This window comes from Atractosteus spatula, chromosome 14, assembly GCF_055471065.1.
Source record: "Atractosteus spatula isolate fAtrSpa1 chromosome 14, fAtrSpa1.hap1, whole genome shotgun sequence".
In the NCBI taxonomy this organism is placed as follows: domain Eukaryota; kingdom Metazoa; phylum Chordata; class Actinopteri; order Semionotiformes; family Lepisosteidae; genus Atractosteus; species Atractosteus spatula.
Genome location: NC_142719.1, coordinates 36790950 through 36807202, shown reverse-complemented (window position 1 = coordinate 36807202; position 16253 = coordinate 36790950).

Sequence of the window (16253 nt, the reverse complement as noted above, 5' to 3'; positions counted from 1 at the left end):
CATTCATTTATTTCAACAGAAAAAGACAACATTGAAACATGCTTCTCATATTGTTGCACCAAATGTTAATAGGAATGCTTTGAACACAGTTCACTGCATTATTAAACCATTCTGAAAAATATGTGAACACAGATATGCCTCAATTCAACCACTTCTGCATAGCCTCACCCATTTTGGCTATCAACATCAACCTAAACTTAAATTTTCTCACATTCTTTTCAATCTGAGAAAAGAAAATTGGACATGAAGAAAACACTATAATTACATCTAATCATACATATAACATTGTTAAATTATTGATATTACAGAGTTGAATAACAACAGCTACTTAAAATCTTGATGTTTTTAGCCTTTGCATTCAGACTCAGATACTGTGTTTAAAACCTTCAGGTGGAATTAGGGATTTTATCAGTTTTTAAAAACAACTATTTTTTAGCATTGGCTGTATACTAAATCAGGACTCACATATTCTGGTTTCTTTCAAGAAATGGTTGGATTAGATCCTTGGATCAATTAGCTATTATCCACCAATCAAGATAGATGCCAACTGACCTCCTCTCATGTGTAACCTTATGTTCTTACTTTCTAATTGACCAAATTTAACTTATGTTTCCATCTCTGTCATCCACCCCCCATCTTGAAAGGGTTACAGTATTTCCACTAGGAGATGAAGATTTTGGCTGCAGCTTCTTCCAAGAGACTTGATCACCTTTAGCCTTATGTCTCTGAAGCAATTCTCTGTAGGAAGAGAGGGGAACTCCAAGGCCAAGCTTTTTACATAATATCTACTCCTTCTCTGTTTGTCTAACATACTGCAGTGCATTTTCTGTCACTCCAGCGGCCCTACACACCTTAACATGGTGTACCTGTTTTTTTAAAGCTAATTTTGCACTTTGAAGGCCACTAGTTGATTTAAAAAATGTTTTTTAAAACGTGGATAGGAACACTTCTCTGGTTTCAGAAACACTCCTTAAATAAACACATCCTTTCTAATCCCTAAATCTGTTGTTTCAATGGAATTAATGTGACACCTAACAAACACTTTTTGTGGACAAATTGTATTAGAGTAAAATGAGTGTTAACAATGAAAAAAAGTCTCCAGCACATACACTGAACTGAGTCAATATGCTTCTGTAAATTGCTTAATCCTTTTCATAGTTTTAAAAATGTTGTAAGAAGATTCTGAAACCTGTAATATATGGTAGCAAGGCCAACCCTAAAGCTATAGTCCAGCAAGGATAACCTTTACTTGTAAGAGACAGTATTTCAAACACATTCTAAATATCAGAGGGACTTAACTAATTATATTTGTTGTATTTTTTTAGCCTTTGACAGGCACATTCTGGAACATGATTGCTAAACAGTTAAGACCTATGTCCATCCATTCATTTTCTCACTGCTTTACCCAATACAGGGTTGACAGGGAGCTGGAGCCTATCCCAGCAAGCAATGGGTGCAAGATGCCAACCCATTGCAGGGCACACATAGACATGCACACACTCACACCCAGGCCAATTTTCCCAGAAGCCAATTAACCTGCCAGCAAGTCTTTTGACTGTGGAAGGAAACTGGAACACCCAAGGAAACCCACATGGACACTTGAAGAACATACAAACACCATGTAGATTGCACCCCAGGAACTGAACCCAGGGTTCAAGCACTGTGAGTGTAATGCTATACGTTGTAGTTCGAATGAAGAACCATATGCAGCGTTGGGGAACCAACAGAGGAGAGATTTCTGGTGATTCCAAAACATTAGGCAGAGACGTAGTCAAGGGCGAGTTCTGAGTTCGATACCAAAGATTATCCAAGAGGAGAAAGGCAGACAAATCCAAGTACTGAGATCAAGGTCAAAGGTGAGTTCCGGGTTTGAATATCCAAAAGCAAGATCCAATGGTTTATCAAAGCGAGGCAAGAAGTTCCAAAGAAGCTAACAATACCGAGCGATGTTCAATGAAATGGAGAAGGCTTAAATAGGTTTGTAAGTGGAGTATGTGTTAGCAAGTGAGGCGCTCTGATTGGATGAAGGGTTAGATCAGCGACGTTTGAGGGGATTGCCTCCAGCTGGTGGTTGATTGGGGTGAGATTGTTTGTGTGGAGGATTCCTATTAGCAGCGGATGTGACAGTGAGGCAACAGTGCATACCATTGTACCATCATGCTGCCCTGAGCCTTAGATCTCATTCTGAATTATAATATTTTAAAACTGGGTGTGCTTGAGGGGCCAGCTGTGAATCACATTCAATTAAAACTAATGGAGAAGTGGTTTGGCTAGAAACTGCATCTTTTTCAATAGGAGGATAAGCCACCCACTACGCAACAGTAGAATAAAGAAAATATCTACGGTAGATCCTGCCCATGGAAAGGCTTCATGCCAAGTTTAAGAGTTCATAAAGAATCATTTCACATTTTGTGGGAATCAATAGTTAATCACTTTCTAAATGATTTGGCCAATTTTGTTGGACACTGGAGATTTCCAAACAAATGTAGCACAACCTTGTCAATCTGAAACAAAAAGTTGAAAGGGGGTCACATAGCACTTTTTATATTTTATTGCCAAAAATATGTTGACAGACCTATCCATTTGAGCTGTGATTCTCTGATTCCACTTATACAGTATTCTTACATACATTATATACTATCATTTTGTATATACTATGCATTTTTTTCTGGATGTTATTATACATACTTTTGCATGTGATGCATACACCTGAATGAATAACTAAGCCATGTAAAATTTCTCATAACATTATATCATTAAAACGTCATGATTTAATCTGCATGACAAAGTGTTACCATCCTGCAAAAAAACTGACCCCAGTGAATACTACCATTATGGAAATTCAAAGTGCCATGACTCTCACAAATACAAAATAGCAAAACTTCTCATCTGCTTCAAGGCTTCATGATAACAGATCTACTATACTACAGTACATTACTATTTTTAAAACCTCCAATTAGCCATTTTAATTTATGCTGCTCCACAATGATAACTTACCACATGGGGTTAGAGACTTTTAGAAAGAATCTCATATCCTTTTAGTTTTTAACTAATTATAGACTTAAGATTGACCTGTTATTTAGACATGATTGTCGCAATTACCCTTCAGAATTCAAAGAGCACTGTTTATTTTTGTACATTCTTTAAAAAGGTGGCAAACATTCATAGTGCAACCACACAGTACATGCTGTACTGTACATGATCTAGTTAATTGAAAAATGTCTAGTTTTAATGGCTCCATAAATTTAGAGCCAAATGAATGCATCAATTTTCTCAAATGATACTGAGTTAAACGAGACATACAGTATGGGAGTCTGTGCTATACTGAAGAAGTGTGCTCAAATTAAAACACTTCAAGCACAATACCAAATTTATCTCGCTAAATTTACCAGGATGTTGCACATTATGTTAAGTCTGAAAGTTATGTAATCTATCTGAAACTCTAAGACTATTTCAGGCATAAGCATTACTGATATCTACACACATCCAAATGAGTACGTTAGAGCTGTGAAGAGGTTGGATGAGTCTGGCAAATTCTAATCTAATTGTTTTGTAAAATAGTAGTGTAAAATTTTGAATATAAATACAATTTATTTTTATATATTTATATTTGAATACAAATTACTTACTGCAAGAAATAAGTGTCTGCTAATGCAATTACCATGGATAAAATATAGTAAATATACTGTATGCTTATGACAGCATATGTATAAGCAGGAAAACTGGAGTGGAAGAGAATAACTGGTCCCTTATACTGAATTGAGAGCAAAAATGCCATTTTGATTGCATTTAAATTTTGGGAAACATTCCTTTTAAATAAAAAGTAAATTGTGTACGCTGTGAAACCAACATATTTATTGTACAAGTAGTAAAGTATATCTTAAGTACTATCCATTACAAAAGCTTTCATAGGAAAATAAGAAACATATTACACAAGATGGTTTCTCAGATCTTCAAATTCAACACTGCGCATGGTGTTGCATTAATCCAACATATCTTAGGCTTTCTGCTTGAGTTTCTCTGAATCACTAAATACATTCCTGCTTAGGAAGCTTTTTTTTCAATAATGCTATCTCTTCCTTCATGTTTTGCCTTGTCAGCTTCCCCACAAATCATAGATGGCCATTTTAATGAATCCATCCATATGTATTTTTCTCCCCATCTGTAGCAACAGCACACTATGGAAACAAATATGTGTTATCAGTTATCATCTTGAGTCCTATACACAATTTTATTTGCGCTTTACAAATTTTCAGCTTGTGCAGACATTTTTGTATATAGAATATCTTTACAATTGTAAAATGCATACACAGTTCAATAATTCTAGTATTGGAGGCTTATTGCATTAAATGCCTCTTTTTCCATGTCATTCTAGGCTACACATTCAATCCCTGCTAACATTTTATGCACTAAAACCAAGGTGTACACAATTTAACAGTAATTGATGCATGACTAGCTGCCAATTATGAAAACAACAAAGCACGACAGTTATGAAGAAAGAATGCTTGGTGAATTACACATTACTGGCCTCAATTCATCTTCCAGGTGCCTAAACCGACATATACAGAATAGGATCATTATTTTTCAAAATATCCTTCTGTTTTATTGGGACTGGGAAAATACACACTATAGCTGAATACAGACTATAATGTTTTTCACTGCCTGCTTTGTGTTTTCCTGCAGTGATAAACTCTGGGATTTTGACAGGTCTTTTGTTAATGTTTTTGCTTAAATTGTTCATCAAATACCTAACTGTTGTGAAAGAAACTTTTAATTCTCATTTTTTTAAAACAAATATGAGAAAAATGACATTACACAGGTTTTTACTGAAGTATTGTACAGGAAGCCTGTCCACAAAGATTTACTTTGGTGTTTTCCTTATATTGAGGACTGATTGTTCTGTACTTAGAAAAATGAAAATAATTAACCAGAAGAAAGCCATTTAATATGCAGGATAAATGTAAAAAAAATAGGAAAATGAGAAAACAGGAGTATTTTAGGCTCTTATTTATATAACAAATGTCAAAGATTTCAGAATCTTCTACAATTCCTAGAAAACTTTTAAAAGTTACTGTAGTCTAATTATAATTGGTCTTCAAATAAGTGTCATTAATTGTAATTATACCCTAAATGTCTGTGGATTCATTACATTTAGCCACTCTCATCAATGTCCAATTTCCCAATGTTTTCATGTGTACTGTTTTCATTTTCTGAGTTTTACAGAAAAAGCCATTTTTTGATAAAAAAAACTATGCCCCAAAGTAAGCTACGGATAAAGGGTAAGCATTTCAACACTAGTCTTCTTGGGAATGATAAGCTTTGTTTTAATGCTTAATTAGATATTCCCATTCATGTACATAACTAGATTTTTATGTTCCAGTATTACCAGATGCATAATTTACAAAGAAGATGTGGATTGGTATAGTTACAACCCCATATCTGAAAAGTCATTTAAAAAATGTGTCAAGTGCTTCTAGAAATAAGTGTGTGGCCTAGTGCCTAGAAAATGTTTTGCTTTTATGCACAGGACATTTTGAACCAGCAAATCTTCTTCTGGATAAAGCAACTAATTTTGAGTGGATGTTACTAGAATATATACATGTACTGTAGTCAATAGAAAATGAGAAAAATGTTGGAGACTTTGATTCATCCTGGGGGAAACGTATAGCATTAATAATTAATTTTCAAAGCATTCCCTTCATTCTCCTGGGTTTCTGGCCTATTCAACTCTAGTTTTTCTGTTAGAGGCAATATTTAATATTTATTGTGTATTGCTTATTTATTACAAGAAATATATTTATACAGATACATTGTCAGAGTTCATTTCATTCCTCTGTTTTATGTAGCTGCTTTATATGTACTGTTCTATTAAATCTGAGATTGTTTATCTCAAAATTGTTTACCTAAGAAAAAAATGAAAAAGTGTGTGGCAGAAATACATTTTCCTTCTTTTATTTTCATCTTTGCATCTTTCCCTACAGAGTACTGATCAGGTGAAGCTCCTCCTTTCCTTTGAGCAGATGCCAGGATTTGTCAGCTCTCCATTAGCATCTGGCCATACTAATAATCCCGTGCTTCATAACCACAGACATGCTTGAAGATATAGAGGTATGCAAACATGAAAAGTGGTTAAAAAGCCTCCAGAAGACTCTTCTTAGAAGATGACTTTCATACCTATCCACTCCAGAGCCAATTTTATTTTTTTCTTTCACTCTCCACTTAGAAATAAAGTAACAAAACTGTAGTTGTCAAACACAAAATTTGATTTTTATGAAGTCTATTTATTGATAAGTCTTGCACATATACACTTTTAAGGTTTTTTAAAGAATTTTCCAAACTATACACACACAAGTAACTATTTAAGCATTTATAGACAGCTGGAATGTAATGCAACTCTGTCTCTCAGGGTTTCGTAGAAACCTTCTTTATTAAAGCACAGAATTTGATGTGTTAGAACTATATGGAAAACTAAAGATGAACAAACTGTAAAACTAATTTCCCTACACACCTTGGCAATAATCACATTTTTGCAGATATTCATTGTATTAATCTTTGAAACATTTTTTTTACATTACAATCAGAACTGTTTTCAAAGCAAATTAGTTTCAAAGCAAATTCCAGGAAACAGGCTGCATGAATTCCCCTTATTGCAAAACATTTGTCAAAGTTTTAGCTTTTAGATTTTCTGTATCATCCCAATGTGATAAAAACAGAGAATCATTTTTGTCTCTTATTGTTTTAAGAAAACATTTTTACTGTATATAGTACCTTCCATTACTTCCATTTGTATTTCCTTCAGAAAACACAAAGGCTACAGTATCCATTAATCTATTTGGGCTTCACAATGTTCAGCAGGCACTGGACAAACTCTTCACTTAGTTTGAACCACAGTGATAAAAATAAGCAAAAAAAAAAGGTTAATAGTAGGTGCCACATGACCTTTATGAAAAAATATATGTTCCTTGATAGTTAAAACAGTAGGTGTTGAAAAGGTGGTATTTGACACCTGGCTATTTTTTAAAGTAATTATGTAGTTGGAATGCAAAGTACTGATTCATTCAGACTTCTGCATTGTGGAGTGCAGGGATATCACTTTCAATTAAACCATTACTTCCTTATGTTCAGTGTTTTTAGCCAGAACCTTCTTTTGTCAGGTGCATTTGTTAGATTCTTCTCATTAAACAGCTTACAGTGGCAGACTGTTACAGAAATTGCATCATGTACTTCCACCAGCTTTCACTAGATGTCAGTATCATGAGCTTTGACTACTTTTTTTTGGACTCACACCAACTTGAGTTTTCAAATATTTATCTGCATCCTTCCATCACATGTCAGTCATATATAAAATATGGCAAAACAGTTGGCAATACTGAATCCTTATTTTATAGAAACAAGAAGCAAGAAAGGAAAATTTGCCTTGGATAAAGCAAATGAAATAATATTTTATTACTACATTTTATTCCTATGGTTGTAGATTTAATGAGGCTACTAACTTAATGTTCAGACTTTTTAATAGCGAAACTTTTCTGATCTCTTGAATTGTGCAAAATCACTTACCCATTTTGTTTTACCAAAGCAGTACTCCTGATGCTTTGCTATCATTAAACTCTACATGCAATTGAATCCACTACTATCTGTCACCTTAAGCAGGTGTAGATTGCACTTTCCTGTGATAAATAGGTTCTACGCTGATGAAAACATACTGTACATGATATGTCAGTAACGTAAAGAGCTATTAACAAAAATGGCACAGAATTTAAACAAATTAACAAAGACATAAGCAAGTCATTCAGCACAAAGTCCTGTTGAAATGCCCTAACAGGCATGTCACAAGCTGTATAAGAAATGATGATGACATGTCATTACTTAAATATGTGTATTAATTGTGCTATGTCAGCAGGTTAGTCTAATAGTTACAGTATATTCACTGGATTTGTATGCACTAAAGCATACTTTTAACTAAAATGTTAACAAAAACTTGCAGTTCCTAAATTTGGAAAGGTTTCTACAATTCAAAGGAATTAATATACAGTAATACATATTCACACATTTTTATTTTCTTTGAAGTGTTGACTTCAATTAGACAGTTGACTTCAGGCCACTGTCTAGTTCTTTAATTTTTATGTTGTCTTAAGTTATGTTATCAAGGTAACATGCCCTGCTGCTACAAGACATTTCTTTTTGCTGCAGGATCAGGGTGGAGAAAGTACTGTGTATATACCTAATCAATGATGCCGGTTAGCATTTTCTAAAACCAATAAAGCTGATGTCTGTGCACAGTGGCATTATATGTGTTTGCTTGCATTCAAAGTACAATGGAAATACTCAATGAAGTGATTGCAATGCTTTTTATTTGCACCTGAAAGCATATTCTTTTGAGATTTTGGAGATTTTTTTAGACACTCTGCTTTAACAGTACAGCTTCACCTTTATAAGACTAGTAATTTACTTTAAAGTGAACTGATAATTATATATATATACACTGTGTAGATAAGGTCACATATACCTTTAATTAATTATAAAATGGGTTTTCATGCCTAATATACAAAACTTACTTTTTTGATAGGAAAACAGTCACCAAGTCACCAGATTTCAGGGAATATAAAACACCTCAAGTCATCACTCTTATATGATAAATTGATATTAAGCATGTTAAAATATTTTATGTAAACAACTATGCTTCTCATAAGACCAGCATATGAAAAACAATTAAAAACAAAAAAAATGTTAAAATTAATGTAATTAAAAATAATATATACATCTTAAATATTGATAGAAAAGGTTACACAAGCTCTCAGAATACTGTTCCATTTTTTTCAGTGGTGGCAAGATAATACAATATTCATTTAGTCCACTGTAACTGATCATATCATGGAATAATTTTAAAGTTACTGTTAAAGCTATTGGATGTGGCTATTGAGGTGTCATAAAAAGTTTTAAAACAGTGTTCAACATCTAGTTAGTGTCCACATTTGCAGTTCTCTGGAGCATCAAAGCAAGAAGGGGAACTGAGATGCATACTAGGGGGTCTGAGACCCATTGATCATAGGAATCCTCTGATTTACCTTGGTTAATCAAGTTCTTAGTAAATCAATAAGACTCGTCAACAGTCCAGAAACACAGGATAAAGAGAAAAGATAAGAGGCAAACAGGGGAGAAGAATGCACACAGGGTGGACAGACAGGCTGGTGGTCCTTGTACTGATGAGACTTTAAGATGAGATCCGAGTTAATTATTTGAACCTTGTTAAGAGAGCTTGCAATTCTGTTGTTTTTAGCAAACTCTGATTTCCTTTAGAAAGAATCCCTAGATTAAAAACGGTCTCTTCCGACTAGTGGATGCATTTTTAGAATAGGGAGATAGATTTTCCCATTCACTTTGTAGCATTCAGATTTATATAGAGAGATTTAACTACAGGTCATATTCTGTTTGGTTTATAGGACAGGTTTATCTTTCTTTTTGGCCTGTTAAGTTATATAGGATTTTAATACTTGGTAGCAGTGTGTGTTTTTTGGTTGATCAGGACATAGGCATCCCAGATGCCTTGTTTGTAAATTGAGTAACTTTTATGTTGTATTTTGCATTGTATGTTCTTTGTGTTATTGTCATTATTAATAAATATTTGTTTAATCAAGCGTGCCTGATTAATTATGATTCATTACTCTTTTTTACCTAAACTGTGCCAAAGAACAAAGAACTCCAGTGCCTCTAATTATACCATCCACTCTGGTATGTTCCTGGTGTAACTTTTACAATTCTACACTTTTTGAGGGTTAGGATTATTTATTTTAATTATTGATTATTGATTAACTCTTCCAGTCAATTTCTGCATTCTCTATTTTTGTAACCCCCTATTTGTATATTATATTATGACCCTTTAAATACATCAATATAAGGTAATTGTAATAAACCTAATAGAGAGAACATTTTGCAAATGGCCTGCATCAGGTTCGTGTACTGTTCTCCAAATACTTTGGTATTCTAGATGAATTACTCTATCTTATGCTTCATACATCCAGCCTGTCTGCTATAATGGAATCTGCTGACAGCAAATTGCTCACCTGCCCATTTCAAAAAGGCAACATTTCCTCTGAAATTCCACCATATGCTATATGCAGGTGTCCTTTTTGATTGAATGAATGATTTAGATAATTGCTGTCATTATATATATTACAGCAAAAAAGTCTTGGATGTTTTGTGTTGTTCTAGCCTTTTCATTCAAAGTTTTTCCCTCATCATGCAAAAAAAATATTTTAAGCTTAGTTAGGACTGATTATATTTATTTAGAGAGAAATAAATGGTGTTAATACACCTGACAAGCAGTAAATTAGAAATCATTTGATTGGTAAATCTGATAAATTAGCTAATATAACACTTGTAGTTTTGGTCGATTATATGTAGTTTACCTTTAATTGTCATGATCTTTTGGAAGATCCTGCTCAATGTGAAACAAAGACTGCTAGAAGACAAGTGCGGTTTCTTTCTCATCCAAACAGTCAAAGGTGTTATAATCATAGAAGTTTTAAGTAAATAACTGATATGCATAAAATGATGTTCTAAAATCTGACTTTATCTATGACACCTAAGACATTTGCAAGGCAGTCTATTATTTTAAATTTTCAGATCAAATTAAAAATCATTTTTCTGATACAGTATGTTTGATTTTCCTGTTGCTGGACATAGACACAGTATATTTTACTTTCACCATATATGAATAAATCAATCCGTAAGGGTCAAGACAGAATAGATGATTAATGAAAAGATCCTGCATTCGTTGGAACAACATCAAGGATTTTCAGATCACACGCAGCCTTCCCACTTAGGAAGTGGAAATTCTTTTAATTACTTCAACGGCTTCAGTGTCCTAATTAAACCAGAAGTGTATGGAAACTGCCGTGTCTAAAGAAAGTAAAAACTTTAAAGTCTAACATAGAAAAATGACTAAATAAAGGATACTGGAAAAGAAAAGTGAAGGAAATATGCAAAAACTAATTCTGAATTTCAAAACTGTACTTAAAAATATCAAGCTTTTGCACAATTTTACTTTCTCCCCAGAATTTATTTTGAGGAACAACTTTAGCGTTCTTCTCTCATAATTAACTGTGAAGAGTTATGTTGACAGGGCTTTAATGAAACGTTACTAAATAAAATACATAGATAAGATACTGAGCAAACACGTCCCTAACACAATGAGTATAATTAATATCCAGCGAGATTTACATCTGTTAGGAAATGGGTGTTTCTTATGCTGCTTATATTTGCCTTGATAGAATCAAGAATAATAATGAAGTTATAAATTAATTTCTAATCCATTTGCCACAACAATGGAAGTGTAATAATCAGGACTATACCAATACTATAAGGTATAGGGTATTCATTATAATTTAATAAATGTAATAAGCAATGATTTTAGTTTGAACAAAAATACAGATAATGTTTCAAAACTACAGTACAGAATATAGTTTATTTTTCTGTGATGTCAGTTGTTGTCATTTGTTATGTCATTTCCTTTGTTAATATTACAGTGTGCCATTTTTGATCTCATCTGTTATGTCATTTGTCATGTGAGGAAAACATGCAAGTAAGCATAAACTCAGATACATACAGTATGATAATAAACTTGAAGAAGCTTATCTCTTCTCTGTACCTCTAGTTTTAGGATGCTGCTTCCTTAACCTTCTGTACAGTACTTACAAAGACTAAAGGGATTGCTATGCCTGTAGGTAGCATTGTACATCTGTACATTGATATCTGTAGTCATCAAACCTACAATAACTCAAATACCATAATATACCAAGAAAAAATACAACAACCTGGCTTTACATAGGAGGATGCCAATATAAAAAAGACTTCAGACTGAATGCAATTTCCTGACTGTAACATGAATGAGCTTTATCTACAGTAACTACAGAATGTGCTGGAAGGCATTTTCCAAAGTTTTGCTTTGCTGCTCATGTTGATTGTAAAAAAAAAAAACATTAATGTAATTCTCTTGTCAGATCATACATATTTGATGACACTTTAGAAATTCAGTTTTTATTGTCATCCTTTAAAAATGTCCATGCGAGTCGTAGGTTTCAGGTCTTTTAGGTTTTAACTTTTTCTAGCTAAGAAAAAAAACTTATTCCACTCTTCCTCTGTTGTCTTACTAATGGACCACAATATAATTGATTGCATTCCAGTTGGCAGCCTGCATAAATTCCATCTGCATTATTAGGCTTCCAATCATGCTAGAAGCCTACAGTGATACTAAGGATTTTTATTTACCAAATTTTAAACTGGCCCTGGGCAAATATTGTGCAGCTAATCACCTATAAACGTGTTAACCTGGGACAGAAAATAAAAACCGTGGTCCTGCATCAATCAAGATGGAAGTCTGATACATGCTCCAAAACCTTTTCAAAACCATCATCTTGAAAACTGTTGTTGTTTGAAATAAAATTGATCAAACTTCATCAACAGACAAAGATGCTACCATATGCACATGTCAAACTCAGGCCCAGCATTGGTCTTTACTGACTTGGGGAAAACAGCCTATAACACCAACTGCCCAAAGACTGTTTATTTCATTAACTCCAATTTTGTTGGGCATGATTCTCGTGTTGATAGATGGCCATTTCTATGTGGACTATGTTCACTATGAGGAGTAAACTGACAACCGTTCCTATTCAAGATCTTTATGGGAAATTAACTTCAATCACATTTGTTAGGTATCATTCAAGTGACAAGATTACACATGGCAATCAAAATGCCTCTATGCAAAGTGGTTTAAGTACTTAACTCGAGTTTTGGCAGGCATCATCCCTGGCATAAAAATATACATTTTTTCCAACCGTTGTGACTCAGCATAACACAACAGTGGCATTGAAATCAGACCAAATCTATGTATAAATATGTTATCCAGAATATATAGATCTCATGCTGGTGAAAATGTAATTTATGTAATTTCAAAAATGCCATTGCAGTATAGTATTCTAAACATTCCAAACAAACACTCATGGTCAAACACTGGTAAGAAAGGTGCAGTGTTGTACTGTATGTAGGTAGTAAAAATAAAACATTGGAAACACTGAGCTTGAAGAGTCTACTTATGAAAAAGAGTGTTTATGTTGCCAAAGATATATTTTCTAGACAACATTTGAAACTGTGTAATTTGGTCCATGTGTTTTTTCCTTTATGATTTCCCACAATAAACATTTAAAAAAGCAGAATCAAGCCATGTGTGAATTTCAACATATGTTCGCACATTTTTTCTGAATTTAAATATCATCCAGAATGGATTTTTTTTACATTTTCAAATGGTCACATTCTTAAAAACAGACTTACGATTCTTTCTTCACAGTTTTTACAATTTCACAATTACATTATATCAAATTAAATCCATTAGACTTGAAAGCTGCATTTCTTTTGTTCATGGGTATACTTTAACATAGTTGTAAATCATTCAGCATCTCTGTTTCCAACAAGCTTTTAACTTCTGTCAAAGTAAAGCTCCACAACATACTGAGAGGTGCTGTCATTATTGTTTTCCAAAATATCCCAAGACCATGTAGCTCCTTCAGCAATAGTTTCAGCAATAGCCTTCTTTCACTCAAAGGCCAAATGAAGATTTTAGATCTATTTGACAGAGGAGCAAAAAGGGAGCATATTTTTACTTTTTGCGATCCAATTTCTTTAATCATAAATAGATAAGATGAAGATATGAAGAAGCAAAACTTTTGTGTTTCATTCTAGGTTACTCTTTAAAATAGTAAAACTTCAGTTTTATACTCCGGATTTGTACAAATGAAAATTCCTATCGTAATCACAGAACTTAGAACTTAACACAGAAAATAAAATAAAGAAATAAAACATGTGTAGACCCGATAGACAGAACTGTCTCAGAGTAAAAAAGATTAATAAAAATGGAAAAGTATGGATCTTTTCATATACAGCATTTGCATCTAGTTTCAAAAGGATTACTTTAATGTGTTCCTTATCCTCCAATATGGTAATAGTGCCAGCACATGAATTAAGATTTGGCTTAGTTTACTTTTTAGATGAAAAGACAAGTCCTTCTTGGAGGTTTTTGTTGAGAGAGAATTTTTTCGTTAAAGTAAAAACCTTAGAAAAATTATATAGTGCACCATAGTATAAGCATATTAAAATGTGTTTCCTTGTACCAACTGTAGGCTAGTGTGTATAGAGTGTGTATAGAAGACACAACAAGCAAAGAACAGAGAAAATACAAGGCGGCATCTGGTAGCTGGTCCTTCTCCATCATGCATGGCCAAATGAAAAGGGATATGCAGTAGGTGTATATTTATACCAAAGATCTAAGAATTGCAGGGAAAATCTGTCAGCTACACAATTCATGGTGCTACTTATTTTAAAAGGGCAGGATTCTGTACAGGGCTGGCAGCCTGCCCCACCTCCCACCACCACCAATGCTGGGTATAGCAGACCTTCTCCTCCATCACTTCACATGTAAGGGGGATGCTTTCACAGGAGATGGAAAACATAAGATTTCATCCCTATCCCCAAAAGCCAGTTGGTTCCTTATTTGTTTGCTGCTGCAATCTAGTGCTGGACCTCATGCTGTAACTTTCATTGTAAGTGAAAGTTTAAAATACCCCCCCCCCCCCTTTACCAATATCTTATATACAATTCTCATGGCTCTGTAATATATAGACAAAATTATAAATCTAAATGAAACTTATTTTTGTGTATGTACCTTCCATCATCATGAGACAGCTGCTTATTTTTGTCCAGGGTTATGGCAACCTCTGGCTTATTCGGAGGCTTATTAATTTAGCCATTACAGTATTTTACAGTATGTACTGTATGGGTACTCCAGGCAAGAATTGGATCCAGCACTGGCCACCATTCCACACTGCATTATACAAGTTTGAAAACTAAAGATAGAATTTAAAAATAGAATGATCATCAGGAGAGAAAAATGTGTGACAAAGATTGAGATTTTGATATCCTTTTGAGTCACCCTGGAGCATATAGTGGTTACAAGACTGCCCACAAAATGATTGATATGAAATGGGGCCAGAGAATGCCACTAGGGAATGTGGTGAATATACATGGTCTGCAATCCCTTACAATACTCATTTACTTTACTTTTAGCCATCTTGTTTCCTCTGGCAGACAGTGATGTAGCACACTTTAATACAGAACATAAAGGATCTAAAAGAAAAGAGTAGAATCTAAAAACAAAATGGAACACTATGAAAATCTATTAAAGGCACATACCTATATAATGGTCTCAGTATGGCTCGTAGCATTCCAGAATGATGAAAAACACACTACAGCTTCACAGCACCTAAATCTGCCTTAAGAATTGGAAGAAGTAAATAAGACAAACATTCCTTAACGCACCTAGCAGTCTTTTCTGAGGAAGAGCTGATGAAATGATAGCAATAACCCAAAATGCCCTAAAACCAAGTGAACACCAGATCTGAAACCAGGTTAATAAAGACAGATAAGGTCCCTATATTACAAAGTATAATCCTTTTAGAAATGCTGAACTCAAGTTTCAAACTGCAAAAGTCATAAAAGTTATACAGTCCTAGGCTGTATATATTTGTTTTGTACATACAATAAAATGGATAATTTACAAGGACACCTAAATAAAAACTTGCCTCTTTTTACCCTAAATAAATGTTATTTATTGACAGGTTGCTCTGCAAACCTAAAATCCAGTTGCTTTTTTGTGTCTTAGAATATTCATACTATATTTTGTTGAAATAATAATAATGAAAAATGATAGAAGTATGCACTACTTTTGGGCAATTTAAAGAAACATAAATACATTTTTAAATATTAAAATTAAGTACATTCCAGCTTGATAAACCAAAAAGGTTATTAAACAAGTGTCAGACAAGTGTCAGCACATATTTTTTTTTAATTTAAAATGAATCATTTAATTAAAGTCTTGAAAAGTAAATATTTAAGTAAGTGAAAACATGCTAGAAATTTTCATGAGCATCAATAGTCTACTCAACCCTAGTAATCTTTTTCTTGATATAACATGGGTTGCCGGTGGTTAATGATTTAGTTTAAATGCAATGTAGGCAGAGGGATTTGGAAACGCTCTAGATGTTCTGTGCTACATCCCTCTGTTTGCTTACAAAGTGTTCTTTTCCTGTACCTTCCGTTTATAAAAACACGAAGTGTAAATTACCTTCATATATCATCACTCAGGTGAGATACCTGAGGTATAAAGTATAATATAAGCTAGTCCTATACCACATCATTAATGTCTA